The sequence below is a fragment of the Artemia franciscana genome, chromosome 20, assembly GCF_032884065.1.
Source record: "Artemia franciscana chromosome 20, ASM3288406v1, whole genome shotgun sequence".
NCBI lineage: Eukaryota > Metazoa > Arthropoda > Branchiopoda > Anostraca > Artemiidae > Artemia > Artemia franciscana.
The window spans coordinates 31,998,154-32,018,762 of NC_088882.1; the positions used below are offsets into that span (position 1 = coordinate 31,998,154).

At 34.4% G+C, this 20,609-nt stretch overlaps 1 protein-coding gene across 3 annotated transcripts in view; it reads right to left on the reverse strand.

Annotated features, from left to right (window-relative positions):
• The window catches only part of LOC136040124 (homeobox protein cut-like), a 233,528-nt gene that overhangs the window by 193,205 nt on the left and 19,714 nt on the right, over positions 1 to 20,609 (reverse strand). Inside the window, exon 1 of one of the 3 annotated variants that reach the window (XM_065724225.1) lies at positions 12,150 to 12,582. The exons of the other annotated variants lie outside the window; for them this stretch is intronic. The gene's annotated coding sequence lies outside the window, so the exon portion shown is untranslated. Of the gene's footprint in view, positions 1 to 12,149; positions 12,583 to 20,609 lie in introns of those variants that run through there. 3 annotated transcript variants of the gene reach the window in all.

The following is a 20,609-nucleotide window of genomic DNA, read 5'->3' on the forward strand; positions in this document are numbered from 1 at the left end:
CATAATTTGCTTATTTTATTTCTTTTTTTTGTTTTTTTTTTTTTGCTTGTTGAGGGACTTTCTTGTGAGGATTTTTTTTAAATATGTGGCCGCCCAGTATCAATTGCTTTTATGTCTTTATTCGGGCTGCCGTTTGGATTAATGCTATATTTATATCATTTTGTATTTCAACGAATTGAACTGAAATTGAAATAAAATTTAGCATAAACTTCACAGTCAGTAAAAAGGAAAAGAAAATAAAAGTTTGTATAAAGAAATATATATTAAGGCGCAATAGCGTACATTGGAGAGGGGAAACACCCAAACCACTTCTATATTTATTTACTCCACTTTTTATTTAAAAAATACCTTATATTTTTCCCACAAGTCGCTGTTTTTTACTTTTTTGGGGGGTTTCTCTCTCTGTTACAAAATAATTCCTATATTAATGCCTTTCAGTTTTCTGCAGAATTTTTCTAATTTTTTTTTTTTTTCAGATTGGCGTTACGTGGGAAGCACAATTAAAAAGAAACTGAAATAAGCGTGATAAAAACATGGCATAAGATAAATCTTATGGGAGGGGGGGGGGGGGCTCGATGCTCTCCCTCGTAAATAAAAGCCTGGTCCATACCTACAATTTTAGGAGAAAGGTTTCATTGATTTTATCCAAGGATCTCGAATAATAAAGGAGTGTTTTTTAGCCTATAATTTTGCACAATTTCCTGAAAGACCTATCTTAGGAGGGTACATTCCCTCTGGGAGATACTCCCCACCTTCGGTTCTAGAAGTAATTAATAGTTTTTCATTAGAGAATAATCGTAAATCGATCCTACGTTCCCATAGAGGGAATGGGAAAGTTCCTCCGATAATAGTGAGTTGATTCCCCTCCCCAATAATGGAGAGTGGATCACGACACCTGGGTACCTATAAGACTGGCGGTCGGTTGAAGCTAAATTCGTTTTCTAATTGTCTTTTAAAATATTATCATTCGAAATTATCATTTTGAAATAATTATCAATTTGAAATTATATTTAATTGCAACTGCAGGCTAACGATTTTGTCCAGCTACAAATTTGACGCAAACAATTTTTTTTCCAGCCACAGGAGGGGGGAAGAGTAAAGCCTTAAATAGATTGGGGTGGAGGAGAAGTGTGCGCAACTGTCGGGCTTAGGTGACTTGGTACTGCAGTGAGTGGTAACTTGCAATTAGTAGTAGTAGAAAATAAATAATGACTTCAAAACTTAACTCGAAAAGATATTACTAAGCAGACCTATCACCCTTAAAGTTTAACGATTTTTTCTTGATAGCATTTTAGAATGTCATGACCCGGTTTGAACCCTCCACCCGCCCTCCCGTATAAAAATCTTGGATACAGCCACGATACGGCGACATATAATCTAAATATGTTAGGGTATATTGCTCTCATGTTAGATTTTAGCTTTAAATATGGAAAGTTGATAGGGTGGTAACTCCATTAAATATACATAACTCATGTTCATTAAAAAACACTGCTTTTAAAATTTAATTTCTATCTGTTCGCAATGCCATCTTCAGGGCTATCGCCCACCTCAACCTCCCACTTTTGAAACTCAATTTTAACTGTACTTCTTGTATAAAAGGGTTCATTGAGGTGTGTTAGTTTTACATTATGAAGTAGGAGTATCCTGGCTAGAAGGAGGCTAAAATCTAATTGAGACACCTTTCTAAATTATTTTACTTTATTTAATTATATTTAAGTTGATTTTATTTTATTTAACTTTATTAATTTATTTTAATTTTATTAATTTAACTTTATTTAATTATATTTAACTTTATTTAATTTTATTTGATTATATTACTTTTAATTATTTCAAATTGAGGCGATTAGTCAAATATCTTTTTTTATTTCGGGTTGACTCCTCCCCTGCCAAAAATATGGAGATAAGTACATCAACATAATAATCTCACGCAATAAAAATTTGCTCAGCGTAAGAAAATAGGAGTATCTTAGTTACCAGCCACTAACTTCTCCTTCGTACACCGCTCTTAAATCTAAGGTTACAAAAAAAATTTGGGAGGTCGGGGGAGGGTTTGAAATGTATAAACACAATATCAGATCATAACCTTCAAGTATTTTAAAAGAGGAGGATTAGTCAGATTTTTTTTTTGTTTGAGCTGCTTCCACCCCTGGCAAGGATAAGTATATCAATAAGTATAACACCCCTAAGTATATCATAAGTATATCACCCCTGGATAGGTATATCAATGTAATCATTTCACGCAATAAAAATTGGTTTTGCGTAAAAAAGGAGTATCCTAACTACAAGCCGCTAAAACCTCCTTCATACACAGTCCTTAAATCTAAAGTTTCAAAACATGCATGGGAGGGTTTGAAATTTATAAGTATAATATCAGCCAATAACCTTCAAGTATTTTAAAAGAGGGGGATTAGTCACTTTTTATTTGGGGGTGCCTCCACCCCTCCCAAGGATTTGGAGATAAGTATATCAGCATAACCATCTCATGCAATAAAAGCTTGCTTTGCATAAAAAATACGAGTATCCTAACTACCAGCCACAAACACCTCCTCCATACACCCCTCTTAAATCAAAGTTTAAAAAAAAACTTTGGGAGGTTGGGGGATGGTTTTAAATGTATAAACGTAACATCAGCTCATAACCGTCAATATTTTAAAAGAGTAGGATCAGTCAGAATTTTTTTTATTTGGGAATGCCTCTACTCCTCCCAACAATGTGGAGATAAGTACATCAACATAATCATCTCACGCAATAAAAATTTGTTTGCGCAAAAAAGGAGTATCCTAACTACAAGCCCGTAAAACCTCCTTCATACACAGTCCTTAAATCTAAAGTTTTCAAACATTCATGGGATGGGGAAGGGTTAGAAATTTGTAAATATAATATCAGCTCATAAATTTAAAGTATTATAAAAGAGGAGCAGTATTAATAAAAAGGAGTAGAATTAAGTATGAAAGGAGTAAATTCTACCTAAAGGGAGTTCTTATTTTAATTTTAATTTGGTATTAATATAAAAGGAGCGGTACAAATACAAAAGGACTAGAAGTAGTAGCATTAATAAAGAAAGAGTAGCATTCCTTTTATACTAATAAATACTCTATTACTATCGACCCTTTTATATTAATTACTACTGCTCTACCTCAGAAAAATATAATAGGGGATACCTCCAATCCTTCCAATGTTAGGGAGGTAAGCAAAAGGAAAGTTTTCAAACCCTTAGCACCCACATTTGAAGGGATCTTCGGACGTAGTTTTATCCTTATCCTAGATTGACCTGGAAGACCTTTAAGGTGATTGTTATGAGGAAAATATAGGGAGCTCATCTTTCTCACGAACAATTGTAATTTCCTTAATAAGGGCCCAAAACGTCTGCTTCAGGTTCTCAGGCATGAAAAATTTGGATATATAATTCTCGTCAAGATCATGTCCATTTTAGTTTTTTTTTCATAAAAATTTTCTTATGAGCTTTAAACAGGTAAATTTAAAATTTATGGATTAATAATAATTGCAATTAGCGCAAAAAGCAGCTCTATTGAAAAAAAAATCAAATTTTATAGCTTCAATGGCATACTATTGACAATGGTCACTCTTCATTGCCAAGAATGGTTTGAAATTCTGAATTACTACATCAGCATTAATAAGAAAAATACTATAAAATACAATTAAAATTACAAAAAATTATTATGTTCCAGGGACATAGTATTTTGTGGAAGGAATCACATTTTAAGACCTACTGAGAAGAAATAAAACATTTATTAACGTTGTAAAGGTCGATTAGGTTTCTTAAACTTGATGCACAGATTTACTTGAAAAATTGCCATAAACTAAAAGAGAAGGAAAATCGCTATGGCTAATAAACGAAAATTATGCAAATTTATGTAACTCATAAGTACGTAAACTGACAAGATTAAAAACGTACAACAAATATATCAAATACGATACCGAGATCTTTGTATGGGGGGGGGGTGCCTAGATTAAGCCCTACTCGCTTAAATGTGAAGGAATTGACATTGAGTTGCGGTTTCACCTGGCATAATGCATGTTGCATTTTGACCACTCACACAAAGCCGTATCCACGAGGGGGGGCTACCGGCTTTGAACCCTCCCCTGAAATATTTGTCAAACTTGTAAAAAAAGTAATAAAATGCACATAAGCACCTTATTTATATTTGTTTTAAAATAACCCCTGAGAAAATACGCACCCCCCCCCCGCACAAAATCCTAGATACACGCTTGACCGCAGGGTATATATTTCTCATACGATTCATTTGAGATTATCGTTCACATCAATTTTAAAGTTACCAGAGCAAATACCCAAAAATGGGCATGAGGAACTTTTGACAGCCAGAGATAGGCATAAAGAATAAAACCCAAAAGCGATTTTTCTCCAGATTGCCCAAATTTCCCACTGGGTCGCTCCAAAACAAGCTAGAGTTCTGATAACTATAAATAAGTTTCATTTATTGGACATCCTAAATAATCCTTCAGTAAAACATTATTTGATTGTTTAAATCACGGGTATGAATTTTATTAGAAATGGTTTATACATAGTATTAATAAAATGGTATAAATATCAATAAAAATAAACATAGGTATTAACAAAGTCATATGAAAAATCAATTAAATAAATAATTAAAACTATAGCAAAAAGTGTTGACTAATATTTTACAAGTAATATTTATTAAATAAGAAAAACATCTTCAAAAATTTATAAAAAAAATGAAATTATATAAATGACCGGTGACACATGAATGAAATATATATCTTTCAAATCACTTTAATTCTTAGGATTTTGCAAATTGCAATTTATTTGCATCATGCATCATGGACCGTTTTTTTCAAATTAATACTCCATAAAAATATATTTTTTTTCATTATTGCTTACACTATTATAACACAAGTTATCGCTAATTTGTATCGATTTATTATTATACAAATATTTACACCCCCCAACCCACACGTTTCACCCTATTGATGTTATATACCCGGAGCAATTATCCTAAGCAGAATTTATTTTGGGGGATGGAGAAGAATGCTTAATAATACTACAAAACTAAACTACAACTTAAGTAATTTATTGTTATACAGTTAAATTTTATTATATTTGTTTCAATAAATGTGCTAAATTCTTCTATTGTTGCTCCCAAGTTATAATAAACTACCACTAACTAACATCCCTCTATTATCGTAAAATTATTCATAGCCCCCTCCTCTTGTTATTACTCTAAGCAGCTCCCCCTACTGCTGTTCTAAGCATAGAAAAATTATGCTAAGAAGAAACAATCTTAGAGATGGACAAGGATGTATAAATAATACGTTAGAATTAATTTTGAGGTCATCTGTTAAAAAGCCTGAACATCAGCAATGTTCAATTGACCACAACTAATTTGAAAATTAGAAAGAATACACGTTTCTTAAGATTAGCTTAATATGCATTAACCAAAGTATCATGTTTCTGTGAGACATTTAATTATTTTATTGGACGGTAATTTGTCAGCATAACGTAGAAGAGAGAAGGTTTCAGCAACATAAGAAAATTTTGTTGTGTGTATATTTCCATCGCACAAAAGTGTGTTTTATTTTCATTGGTTGGCATATTTTACATATTCCCATATGACAGTCACATTATTTCTGATTAACACTGGTATCCATTCGTGAAAATTCAGGGGGGGGGGTAATCTGTAGTGGCATAGATATAGAAGGTCGATTTTTTTCTCTTTTAGAGTCTCCACGAGAATACCAAAAAGGGGCATTTTTCAATGAAAATACCCCAAACAGATACTTATTAAAATCCAACAGGGAATGCAACCATTCACCCTCTCCCGATCAACGCCCCTATTTTTGAGAAAAATACCCCTACTGAAACCGGATTAACCACAGCTCCCGGTGATGTAATACTGAGCGATAAACCAGGACAGACAAGGAAATAACTCCGCCCTTTAAAAGCCTAATTGGCTCTTTTTTTGAGAAATATTAAGCCATTAAATATTTGGATGCCGATCATAATTTTTTTGACGATTTATGGGCAGAAAAAAAAAGAGAAGTCATATTTCTATGAGAAAATAACACTGTTTCCTTTGCCTGCATTTTCTTTTGTGGGAAAACAGAAGTCAATCAATTATATATAAAAAATAATTATGTAATCTGATCGGTAGAACCTGAACAACTTGGAAATTCAACTATTCAAGAGATAACAAAGCGCATTTTATGCAAAATAATGAGACAAATAACTCCCCAGAGGAAGAGGAGCACCCCTCCCCCCAAAAAATTCCTGTTTTAATCTTGGCATAGTTTAAAAATGGACCTTTCAATATAAGATCAACCAAATCATAACATCCTTCGCTCCCTCTTTGATTTTACGTATCAATTTCTGCCATTGAATTTTGTCAATCTGAATGCTTCATACCCTTTTTGTTATGCCCATTGAGGCCGATTTATTTTTGACGCGATGTGAAGCAAAAGAAAAAATAGCTAAGAAACCCTTCTGGCGCCCAGTAAGAAACCTTCAAACCTTTACTTAGCACTGAATAATTACGCAAAGCAAAAGAGACAATAAAAAAATTAATAAAACAAGAAAAATAATAGAAACACAATATAACATACTTTTACAATAATAAGACAAGTTTAATCAATGTAATATAACCTCTTAATCATAAAATATACATTAATATAATACAGCAAAATGATATTAATATAATTAAATTGGTGGTTTTTCTGACTGACGCTAGATGGCGTTCCTATCTTATCAAATTTTCTTCCTCCTTTAGCTCTAATCTGATTTCTTTTCATCTTAGTTTCTAATACTCTTTGATGTAGTCTAAAAAAGCCTATTGAATACTACAGACTCGCTTGTATATTATTTTTATAGTCTGACAAAAACGGTTCAGGAATAGCTGTAACTTATTGGCTTCACACAACATATTTCTCATTCCCTCGCCGGGAAAATGTGTCCAACTCAAGCAATTGGGACTTATAGATATTGGATAATATATTTCCTTACATTGCTACGAATACTGTTTCTGCCAAAAGTTGGTAACACATGATATTAGGGATATTCGAAGGAAAAATTGCTTGCTCTGCCAAAATCCTTTTCCTCTGATGGAATTTCTCGAGGAAGTATAGAAAAAAGAAATACATATTTCTTACTTTTTACTTGTAAGCTCAATTTTGACGCCCCATCTATTAATAAATCTTTGAATTGACGAAAATGAAGAATTGTGTAAATGTAAACGCAGCAAAAGTGGCTTAAAGTAAAAAGCTGCAATATTACTAAGTGGCGCAGTCTCGTCGAATGTTGTCGCTGCAAACCACAGAAAAAAACACAAGAAAAACGGGTGCTTTTGACTGTCCTTCGGGGCCAAGCGAAGAACAAGACCAGAGGCGTCAATTTATCAAACTATAATTGGAGGGAAGAGCATTTTTTTTTGTTTCTTCCGTGTTATCCATTAAACATTCAAGAAGTTTACTGAAGTTAAAAATCTAAGGAAGCCGGGTTCATAGCCGCGAAGACAAATGAAGGGTGACAAAATGCATTAGATTTGTATTATTCGGGCTATATATTTGTACAATAGGGGGGGGGAAGGGTAAGATTAGGTTACTTTACCTCCCCCCCCCGTAATGTACAAATATACATCCCAAACTATATTATTATATAAACTAAAGTATTATATTAATAGTGGGGGCATAATTACTTTGAACGGAGCCCTATATCTTCAAATCCTAGAACCGACACTGGAAAAAAAAATTCTTCAAAAGACAGGTGTTATCAATGTTCTTCAAGACGCAAGTGCATGTTACTTAATAGGGCTTGTTTTCTAAAAGATGCAGGTGCTTGTTACATAATAGAGACTGTTATTTCCTTGAATGGTTAAAACCCTAAGGGTGTAGGGAAAAGCCTTCAGAAGCCAAATCAGGATTTATTTAATTGTTACGCAATAGGGTTTGTTTACTTCGGGTTGTTAGATAATAGGTTTTATTTGCTTTTCGTTGTTACGTAATATGGTTCGTTCGATAATGTAAATGCTTTTCTTTGGTTGTTACGTAATAGGGCGTGTTTACTTTTGCTTGTTACATAATACAGTGTTTTTTCCTTTATTGGTTAAAAAACCCCGCGAGGGCCAGGTAGAACTTTCAGGGCCCTCTAGTGGGGAGCCTTCAAGACGGTCCTAGTAGCCAATTCCAACGGGGCACGGACATCCAATTTTACTTGGGCCCCAGCATCCGATTTCATCGGCCCCTAACCTAACCACCGGGAAGGCCCTAACAGCTAATTCCGATAGGGGCCCCTAGTGATGCATTCCAAAGGGGCCCTAGTATCCAACTCAACGGGGGCCCTAGCATTATATTTCACTGAACTCCAAGCGTTTCGATGAAACGTTTCGATGAAGCTTTCGAGAAACGTTTCGATGAAGCTATGGATTACATGTTCCCTATTTCTGCAATAGTTGACACGCAAGGGGGAAAATCAATTACTCTAAATTGGTTACATTTGATACTGACCTGCTTGTTAAGTAATGTTTTAAAGGGTATTATCTGATAGCATTGAAGATTGTTCTAAGTGCATTTGATAGTCTTTTACTTTATCAGAACATATTAGAGCATACCTATGTACACAAGCTACAAGATGCTTGAATCGCGTAAATGTTTATGCATTGAAGTCTTATCCTGGAAGAAGAAATCTAAAGAACGAAGACTTTTATTGTACATACAAGTTATTAATATATCAAATATTATAAAAATCATATTACAAAATATGATTATAAAGAGGGAATATTATAGAAATGCTCTAAAGCGTGCTCGTGTGATTATCCTTATTAAACGTGAATCAAGGAATGATCCTACAAATTATCGTCGCATATCTCTTTTGTCATTGTTTAGTAGAATTTTTGAAAAAGCTATGCTTTATCAACTTCTGGTTTCTCTTAATTCTAAACACTTTTTTTCATGATTTTCCGTTTGGTTATAGGGTGAAACACTCAACTGAGCATGCATATGAAACTCTCTTGGATTATTTAAATTCGGCTCTTGACTCTGGTTTGATACCTGCTGCTCTTTTTCTTGATGTTCAAAAAGCATTTGACTCATTAACACACAAGATTCTTCTTTTGAAACTGTCCCATATTGGTATAAGAGTGAATGGTTATTCATGGTTTCTATCATATTTATCTGGTCGAGTCATCTCGGTTTATCTGCACTTTTCTACTTCGCACTTTTATGCGTTCCACAAGGATCTGTCATTGGGTCGATACTCGTTTTAATCTACCTCAATGACCTTATTAATGCAGTTAAAATTTTTAAACGAAAGTAAACAGACCCTATTACGTAACAACCGAAGAAAAGCATTTACATAAGCAAACGAACCACATTACGTAACAACAAAAAGCAAATAAACCCTATTATCTAATAACCCAAAGTAAACAAACCCTATTACGTAAAAAGCACCAGCATTCATTTGTATCAATAAACAAACTCTATTACGTAACAACTAGAGAAAACCTGATTTGTCGGGACCTTGAAGATTTCTCCCTACACCCTAAGGTTTTTTAAACATTCAAGGAAAAAACACTCTCTAGTATGTAAAAAGCACCTGCATCTTTTTGAAAACAAACCCTATTGCGTAGCATGCACCTGCATCTTGAAGAAAATTTATAACACCGGTCTTGAAGAAGTTTTAAAAAAAGTGTCGGGTCTTGGATTCGGAGGGATAGGGTTCTGTTTAAAGTAATTATGCCCCCACTACTTATATTTTCATCATATTTTAGCATATTTCAGGAGGGTTAGCCTAACTTCACGTCTCGAGTAAGCACTGGCTAATGCGGAAATACCATTTTTTTAAATCTAGGAAGCCACAAAATTTGTGGCTCTAAAATTTTTTTATAAAAAAATGAAAGGTATTTTAGAATATTCAGGGAGCGGGTATATTTCTCCTCCACCAAAATGACAACTCTGGTAACTTTTTTGTTGGTTTTGTCCCTTGAAAATCCTTGCAGAATATGGAGACTCCGCCGCAGGGAGAAAACAACGGAACTTCAAATAGAATAGAGCAAAGAATCGTAGCTGTGTTGATCTCAAGCGGCTTAGTGCCGTGATATGTTACAAGTAGAAATAAATTCTTCGACACTTGTCAGGGAATAAATCTCCTCCTTGGCTATGTTTAAGTATTGACATTTGTGTGTGCAGGAAGAGGGGGGGGGTGAAGCCGGCAAGGTCTATTTTTCTAAATCCAGAGATTTTTAAAATAAAATAATGTATTTTAACGGAAGTACAAAACAGTTTTTTTTAAATATGAGGGGTTTGGGGCAAATACCCCCTCCATTGACACCTCTGCTATGAGCAGTGAAGCTTATGTGTGCTTAATGGTTCCAAAGAAAGTGTTCAGAATTTCCCGTCGTCGCAATCAAATACTAAACAGCTGTTGGGTTGATTACCCAATTTTTAGAGAATCATTTAAAGTGGTGACGAATCACAGGAACAATCAAAAGAGAATCGCCGAGTCACTCCCATCAACCTGACAAGACAACTGAAAATAATGACAAAACCTTTTATTTAACAAGTGACCTTCAATGAAACGCGGTCCCACGTAGATCGAATAACGTCAATCGTAGAGACAAATTATGACACTTCCAACAACAGTGATGATTGTGATGATATCGAAGTAACTTTAATACTTGTTTTGAAACAGAAGTCATGGCTTCACTTATTATGGTAGCTAGACAAATAGACAACCTTAACTTTTGTCGTATAGTTTTCGTTCTTTTAATGGTCTCATAAAAACTATAAAGGGACTATTCACTCTATCGCTGCGTGTGCACAGGTGAGCATACCTAAAAACTTTACAAAAAGCATAAAAAACTTGGATATACATTTATCATCCTTTTTTGCGAGCCAGACACAAATTTCGGAGGTTTGGCATAAAACCTGATAATACCCCTCTGGATACGGGATTAAATCTAGGCCTTAGGAACGCAATTCCACCGATATTAGCCAGATTTCAGACAATATGCCTACTAGGATCTTTTATTTTAAGATATATCTAACAAATTCTTGAAATCCTTGTAATTTATTATTTAGCAGAGTTATGAGGTTCAAAATCCTTTTCTTTTCGTCTCATTTGTGCTGTATCTCTGGAAGTTTAATTTTTTATAAGACAAAGTTTGTCCAATTTAATCAAAGGTCAGTGTCTTTGGAGTGGAAAGGGGTAGAGAATGTATTCAAAAAAGACTTAGGACCGTATCATAGTTTAAGTTTGTATGCAACACACCTACTTTCTAAAAGAGCAGAAGGTTCATCATCTAGGATTTTCCCCAACATAGTCTAAATAGAAACAAAAATTCGCAGTGAATGGATTAGGCTACGGCCAAAACTATAGCAAACTTAAAGGAGCGGAAACAGGAAGCTTGTACAGAAAAGAAACATCACCAAAGCCCTTGAAAGTACTGGTTACTTGTCGTTATGGGAACTGTGATATGAAGAAAAGAGCAAAATTCCGCCCCTGGTAGGCCTGCCAGCTTGAAGTCAGCTACCCTACTTAACCAGCCAAGATTTTACAAGCTAATCTTTTCGTATTATATCTTCGAAAACCCTTTTCTTATAAATTCCCCATTCTCTTTGGTCTCTGGTTTGATTCCCCTTTACCGATGATTGTCAGGAGTCTTTAATTTATTTTTAACTTCTAAATGAGGCCATCAAGCAACATCGCAAGTGACCCAAGTAGCTTTTATTCGGTATCTATACGTGTTATACCGCAAACTCTCCATTCTTTTTGGCCTCTGGTTCGACTCCCACTAACGGCACGTTTATTCAGCATCTTTATTTTATTAATTTTTTTGCAATTTAATGAGGCCGTAAATTTTCCTATTAGCTTTTAATCCTTATCTATCCGTGCTATATCACTAACTCCCTATTCTTTTCGGTCTTTGGTTTGACACCCACTAACAGCACATTTTTTAGCGTCTTTTATTTCTTTTTGTTTTTAATGTAGTCATCAGGTAGATGGCCAGCTTTTAACCCTTATATATCCATGTTATGTCGCAAAATCCCCATTCTTTTCGGGTTCTGGTTCGACTCCCAATAACTTCACGTTTTTTTAGCGTCTTTTCGTTTTTCTTTTTGATCCTTTCATACCTCATATGGTAACCGTCCCTTCAACGTACCTAGTGCCTCTTGTAGTTCAGATACCGCTTTCGAACTTAAGACAGTCAAATAGCATAAGTTCAGCCCTTCGTGTTGCGATATCTTTTACTCTCCTTGATGGCTCCGTAAGTCGTCAGTTGATCAGCGAACAGAGTAGTTTTTTGCCGTGCCTAAAAAGCAAAAATTAGCTGATTTTGACAGCGATGATGAAAACAATGCAGGGAAGTTTTTCAAATTTTATTATCTTGTTTTGCTCCTTAATGTCTCTACTTTTAGCTTGTTTTGTTTCATCACCCATTTCTGTGTTTTTGTTTCGGTTACCATATGGTAACCTTTAGTTTTAAGACGGGTATATTTTGAAGATGCTTCTCTTATACTATTTTGTTTTTGCTGGTTTATTGCACTCTAGATTATTTCTTTTATTATAAGATAACCTAAGTTTTTGAAACGATTAGTTTTTGAAGATGCTTCTCTTTTACTATTTTGTTTTTGTTGGATTATTGTGCTCTGGATTCTTTAGTTTACTTCACTTTTTTTTTTTATTCGTGAAGCACCTCATTCCGATCATTCTAATTTGACGAAGCAGAAGCACCCATTCACCCGTGGTCTGATCGGAATTTTCTCTTCCTGACACAGTGATTCTCTCTTATTCCGCCAGAAACCCCAAACCAAGAAAAGAGGAAGGAAATGTTATCAAAAAGAGGAGCAGACGTGTAAGAGAGAAGCTCACCCACGAGTGAGCTGCAAAGATGGCTCTGCTACCAAACAGCGAGTCTGAGATGGACATCATGTCTGATGATTGCGACAAGTCACAAATACACCATTCTTTTGGGTTTCTGGTTTGACTCCCACTAATGGCACGCTTTTTTAGCGTCTTTAATTTATATATTTTTTGCTTTTTAATGAGATCGCCGGGTCTACACTGTAAATAGCCCTAGTAGCTTCTAATCCTCACCTATCCGTATTATATCGCAAACTCCTCATTCTTTTAGGTCTCTGGTTCAACTCCCGCTAACGACACGTTTTTTTAGCGGCTTTCATTTTCCTTCAATTTTGATGCATGGTCGAAAAAATTTTTCCAAAAGAATTTACTACAAAAGACTTGAGGATTCAGAGCAGCCCATAAAAATGCGGCTATCTTTATCCTTAACTAAGATTCAATGAGACACCTCTTTGTGACTTTTCCTAATGGTTTTCCATCTTCCACAATTGTAGCAGAATTCTTGTCCCTGTTAAAATATTGATGACACGAGCATCAATTAGGTCTAATGCAAGCAGAACATTCAAAACACGTAGCTTACTGAATCCTAAATGTAAGCATGTATATTTCCGATTCGTGGCTCAAAAGGGAAAAACAACTTCTCAAGGGAAAAAGTAAGAGGAATTCAAGGTACTTTGGGCACTATCTTCGTTAATTATAAGGATTGCAGATCACTCATTGCTCTGGCAGACGATTGACAAATTCTAAACGTAGCTTCAATCCCTAGCCACCAGATTTCCTAGACTAAGAAAAGAAGTCTTCGTTAATTATAGAGATGTAATGAACCTGAAAATATTCCTTTAAATATTTATAAACTAATAACCTATTCGGATGAGTTATAGTAAAAAATAAATTCATTATTTATCGATTCATCATCGCTTTGTAATTTGAAATCGGTTTCGAAGGGGGTTGGGGAGGACTAGCCTTCAAGGAGTCTCTCAAGGATAAAAGCAAGAAGAAGCAAAATCTTTGGTACTGAGGGTACTTTGTTCGTTAAAAATAAGGGATTTTAAGATAAAACACATCTACAGCAGACGAATGATAGATTTCGAAGAGAACTTCTGTTTTTATCCACCAGAATCTCTTGGTAAAAAAAAAATGGTAATGACAAAATGCAATAAACGGGAGAGCAATAATTCAAAATATTTAATATTTTTAGATTAAAGCAATAACAAACTCTTTTTTATCTTTTCATCTTCGCTATGAATCACAAAGCAAAAAAAGACATATTGCGACACTTAACCGATGGTTCTTTTCAAAGAGGAAAGGAGGAGGCGCTAGCCCTTAAGAAGCTTCTCAAGAGAAAAGCCAGGAACATCAAAATCCTCAGGTAGTTTCTCCGTCAAAAACAAGAATTTCACAAGAAAATCTGGGTACTTCCTTCGTCAAAAGGAAGATTTTATGATTTAACACTTCTGAGGCAGGCTATTGACAGATTCTAAAGAAAGATTCAAATCCTAGCCATCAATTACCATGATATGTAATTGGGAATTGGTTTTGAATGGAGGAGGTGGAGGCCTAACTTCCAAGGAACTTCTCAAGAGAAAAGGCAAGAAGGATCACAATCCTTTGGTAGTTTCTTCGTCTATAAGACAGATTTTAAGATCAAACACTTCTGTGGCAGACGATTGATAGATTTTAAAAAAGCTTCAAATCCAAGCCATTAATACCATGGTATGTAATAGGAAATTGGAAGAATTCGAAGGGGGGAAGAGGAGGGCTAACCTTCGATCCACTTCTCAAGGGAAAAAGCAAGACGGGTTCAAATCTTTAGACACAATGGGCTCAACCATACTTAATTATAAGGATTTTAAGATCAGATTTTTCCTGCAGGTGACAACTGGAGATTCTAAAGATAATACTAATCCATAACCAAGCCGCTTGAGGTCAACACAGCTACGCACGCTCCTCCTCCATCCCAATTTATTCAAAGCTGTCCTCTTAATACCCTCCCAGGAAGGGGTATCTAGCACTACATTGGACAAACGTGCTGACTAAAGCTGGTCAATTAAAATTGAGAAAAGACCCAGATCAATAAGTCAAACAATATTCGTCTCAATTTTTCTGCTTAATGACTTGTCACATTTTTTTTTTTAGAAGGCTAACAAAACCGTTCATTTTTGTTTCTTTTCCTTTGTGATTTTGTGCAACCCCCGTCTTCGAACATTTGTGCATCCGAAATAATCAGTTCTTATAACCACAAGAAAAAAAATAATTGAAAGATATAGTCAATCCATAAGAGACTTAAGTAAAAAAGACTTAAGTGAAAACTTTCCCTTTTTTCAAATTCAACAAAGCAGCTTCAGATGCTAAGGTCAGCCACGTACATAATATTTTTTTTTTCTTTTTTAAGAGCTCCAAGTAGCCATTATCCAGAACAAATGTTCCTTCTTTGGTGTTCTTAAGAAACGGTATTTCTTAGAAAAGGAGGACAATCAAAAGTCATTTCAGAAGAATGAAGATAAATCATCATCATCAGCTTTTTTTTAAGAGCTGTAAGTAGCCAATACTGAAAACAAAATATCCCTACTTTGTATTCCAAGGGATTTTTAGGAATTAATACTCTTGGGAAAGTCATGAGAATCGAAAGCAACCTCAAGAGTTTTAAAACAAACAACAGTTTTTTTTTTTAGAACCTGCAAGTTGTCAAAATCTGGAGCATTCCTAATTTGGTCTAACTAGACCAACACTGTTTAGAAAGTCATGTCAATCTGGAGTGGTATCAAATGCCTGAACTGCCATCATCAGCTATTTTTTTTAGCTGCAAGTAGCCAATATTGGAACAAATTTTCTTTCTTTGGTATTCCTAGATAATGACATCATTTAGAGAGTGAGGATAATAGAAAGTAATCCAAAAACAAAAAGTCAAGTCACTGTCATCAGTTTTTATTGAGAGCTGCAAGTAGCCAATATTCGACATTAAAATTCCTACTTTATATTCCAAATTATTTCTAAAGATCAGCACTCTTTAGAAAGTCCAGTCAATCCAAAACTACCTCAAATGACTGAACTGTCATAATTATCAGTTTTTTTTTTGTTGGAGCTGCAGGGAGCTAATATACAGAATATTCTTTCTTTGGCATTACTAGACACTATAACTGTTTAAAAAGTGCTGTCAATTGGGAGGGCTCAAAAATAACTGAACCACCATCACCATATCTTTTTGTAGGAGCTGCAAGTAGCCAATATCTGGAACTCACATTCATTGTTTGGTATTACTAGATGACAGCTCTGTTTAGAAAGTCCTGTAAATCAAGAGCTCTCTAAAACGACTGAACTACCATCATTATCATTTTTGTTGTTGTTGGAGCTACAAGCAGCTAATATTTGGAACATTCATTCTTTGATATTACTAGATACTGGGACTGTTTAGAAAGTGATGTCAGTCGAGAGTGCTCAAAAATTACTGAACCACCATCATCATATTCTTTTGCGGGAGATGCAAGTAGCCCCCATCTGGTTCTTATTTTCCTTGTATGGTATTACTAGATGTCAGGGATGTTTTTCTCAAGGAACCTAAGCCTTATATATAGTTAGGTCCCGTTCTATGAATGAAGATTATTCCTAGAGATGAGCACCGTTTAGAAAGCTCAGTCAATAGAAAGTGACCAGAAACGACTGAGTATATATTATTCCAAAAGAGCCATAAGTAGCTGCTGCAGCTACTTACAAAAGAGCTGCTGAGTACATATATTATTCCATCGGTTCTTTTCCAAAAGAGAATGAATATACCTACTTTGGTATTCCTAAAGATCAGCAAAGTTTAGAAAGCCCAGTCAATCGAAAGCGATCTCAAAAGAACGGATCATAAACAATTTTTATTTTGCAGCTCATGCATAAGAGAATTGTCAAATGGTCCGTGAAATTGACAGAACTTTATCGTCAATTCCAGACAAGCCTCGTTCTCATATTCCCAATCAGATTCTATCATGTCTCAGGGAATAGAAATGTTCTTTGGAATTGACAAGTTCTGTTATTGATCCAGGGATATGTTATTCGATATGTAGTGACAAGAGACTTGAATTTGCGGATTTAAACTATTAAAGATTAATAAAAGTCTCACAACACTACAAGGATGAGCGTGGCAAAACACATGAATAGACAGGTTATTCAGCACAATAGAAAGGTTTCATTCAGGCACATCTACAGATGAAGGGAGGGTTCGTGTCTGGCCCCTCTATCTCTTCTCTCTTTCTTCAATTTCTTATTTCAATTTCTCAATTTCTTCAATTTCTTTCTTTAATTTCTTCTCTCTCTCTCTCTTTTTCTCTATCTGTTTTTACCAACCTGATCACACGACGGTTTGATACGGCCTTTTTTGGAATAAAAATTACATTTTATAGAAAATAGTGGACATAGGCAAGGGTGGATTGAGGGGGCGGGGGCCCCCTTCAAGATTTTTCTGGCCCCCTCATTCTGTTTTTTACTCTTTTCTCCAAAATAAACTTGTCAATCTGGTCAAACGGTGCCCAAAGACAGACCAAAGACTTTGTTCTGGATCCACCCTTTAGCGTAGAAACTATGAAATTGCATTCTGAAAAAAAAGGATTTGGATTGATTAGCCGGATATGGACGTAAGACTTGGATATCTACTTATCCTTAAATTTTCCTTTAATGTACATCTTAGCAATTTTAATAATTTAAATATTTAAACTCAATCTTCCCTTCAAGATTAATTTTAACGATTTTTAGGAATCCTTTTCTAGGAAACAAGATTTTTACATATTCGCCCAATTAAGACAGAAATTATTTTTAGAAATGTTTCAAGTCTTTATTATAATTGCTTAAGGTTGATAACATAAGCCCGTAATTGGATCAGATTAAACCCCCCTATGTACTTTAGCCCTACTTGGATCAGACACAGCTTATTTAGATAATTTTTAATCATCCTATAGAAGAATATTCCAGGAAATTATATTTCTGTGGCTTCATCGAATCATGTCAGAACTCATCCTTAGAAATTTTTCAAATCCTTCTAATAATTATTTAAAGTTGATGATATAACCCCATACTTGGACCAAATTTAACCCCACTATACTTTTAGATTGAGTTAAACTCAATCTTTGCTTCAGATCTTTTTATCAATTTTTAATCACCTTATAGAAGACAATTCTATGAATTTAGATTTCTATAGCTTCAGCAAATCAAATCAGAACTGTCTTTAGAAATGTTTCAAATCCTTCTTATAATTGCTTAAAGTTGATAATATAACCCCACTTGGTTCCAGTTTCACAATCCCAAATTCATTCCAGAAAATGTTAAATCTCCAGCAAAACGAAAATAATTCAAATCCTATCCCATTTCTATTTAATTATTCATTATTCCTCAATGTGAAAAAGCCCTATTTTGAAAGTATTGATCTTTCTGATTCTAGTTAGAGTTCCAGAGAGAATAGCTATCAAATAAATCCCTGGAATATATCCTGGAAATACATTAATACTATAATGAGACTTGGAATTAATGAAAGAATCAAGTTTTGTTATTGATCGAAGCGAAATGAGGATTGTTCTTGATAAAGGAAGTTTTGTTGTTGACATAAAAGCAGTGGCATCAATTGATAAAGAATGTAAGGAAGGGGGAGAACATATTTTTCAAATTCACCAGGGGCGAGGTAACTTCGCTTCTTAAGGGTATTTTTCAAAGAAAATACATAAATAGTTATTACACAAAATCGAGAGGGGGCAAATGCCCCCTCCCATCACAATTGATATCCCGGCAAAGAAGCAGTATCTTTTTAAATCCTATAAAGGTGGGCAACTTTGTTTCTTAAACGCATTTTTCAACAAAAATACCAAAGATATCTTTCTTAATCTAGATAGGGCAAATGCCCCCTCCTATCCCAATTAACACTACGGCACCAATGTGCCAAATAGATTTTTACGCATAATTTTTTCTAGGGGGGGGGTAATAATAATAGATTAATTCCGATGGATAATCTTAAAAACAAAGTTTCCAGAAATTCAAGGAAATTTGGTATTACGAGGAAGGAAGGAGGCTGGCTCCCTCATTGGTTGCGGACTTAATACGTACTGCATAATCCATAATACATTTTACGTTACGCGGAGCAAACTTCTGGTACGCGTGGCCGGCACAACCTGGTGTACACGAATATTGAAAGTGGGTAATCCTTCGTGTTGTCAATACGTACCGGCCCTCAATCTGTCTCAAACCGACCATTACGGATTTGTCAGCGTTATCTGAACATAAATAATGTATTAAAACCTTTAACATGCAAACTACACGAAAAATATTTTTTTCAAGGCTTCCAAAATCGTGTCATTTCGTTAAGTATATGATTTTCAACACTTCATATGACTTTGTCAGCAAATGAATTGGTGCAAATAGGAGGGTCATTTTCTTAAACTAAATTAAATAATTTCTAATTTAATTCAAATTATCCAATCAACAATAACTTAAAATTATATTCAAATAATATTCAAAATAGCAATAATAATTATTTTCTTAAATTATATAATCATAATAAATAATATATTTATATATTTCTTTAAAATAATATTTATATTTAAAAATAACAATCAATTTAAAATAATAGTTTATTTTAGGTTTATAACAATATAATATTTGAAATAATATAGTATTTAAAATAACAAATAATATGTTTAAAATAAGATGATATTTAAAGTAATAATCAGTATGATTTAAATAACAGCATTTTATACATTGTTAAATAAAAAAAAAGTTTTTTTTAACTGAAAGTAAGGAGCGACATTGAAACTTAAACGAACAGAAATTACTTCGAATATGAAAGGGGCTACACATTGGCTCAATGAAGAAACGGAAAAACCATTGTGTTAGGCTTTAACCCTCTCCCTCTACCACATATTAATAAGAACAAAGATGGGAAATTAGCTGAATTTAACAATAGCTACATATCATTTACTTAGTCACTATGTTGACTAAGACTGACCTAAGACTGACGCTGTCATTTTCACTGTCATACGACTAAGGTCATATCTGACATTTTCACAAGTCTAAAATAAGGACCAAAAACCGTTTACTAAAGGCCCATTCACAATGAGACTTTAATAATATTGAGACTTAGCTAGCAGCTAGCGCTAATTTCAGTCAATCAGAATTTTTTGATTTTTCAACCAATCAGAAAATTTTATGAAAAATCAAATTGGTTTTAATTACCGTTAGCTAAATCTCGGTATCAGCAAAGTCTCGATGTGAATGGACCTTAAGCTAATCTTAACAATGAGGATCGGCAGGACAATGTAGATCAGAAGAACCATTACCCTTCTAGTTCTCCCTTCAATGACATCTTAGCAAATCATTTTTGGCAAATATCTGGTAAGGGTGAAAAATATTAGATGTGTGGCAGCAACAATAAATCATTTAATATCAAACAATCAAATTCCTAACTGTTTTTAAGCTCCAGTATTTGAAAAAACACGACCCTATCGCTTTTTATCAGAAACAGATACAACCCCATCAAACCGATTGACTGCAGAAGAAAACGATAATTCAAATTCTTCCCGATAACTTCTCTTAAAGAAACAAAAACATCTGTTTTAAATCATTTTGGTTTGACATCTTTAGCCCTCTGGTAGAATATGATAAGAGTCCTCTGTTGACAAGTATATCTCATCAATCAATGATTTTCAGATACCCCCTGCGGATCTGTAGACCAAACAAATGATTTTGTCATACTCAGTCTCATGTTACAGTAGCCAATAGCCTAGGATGCTGTTTCTCA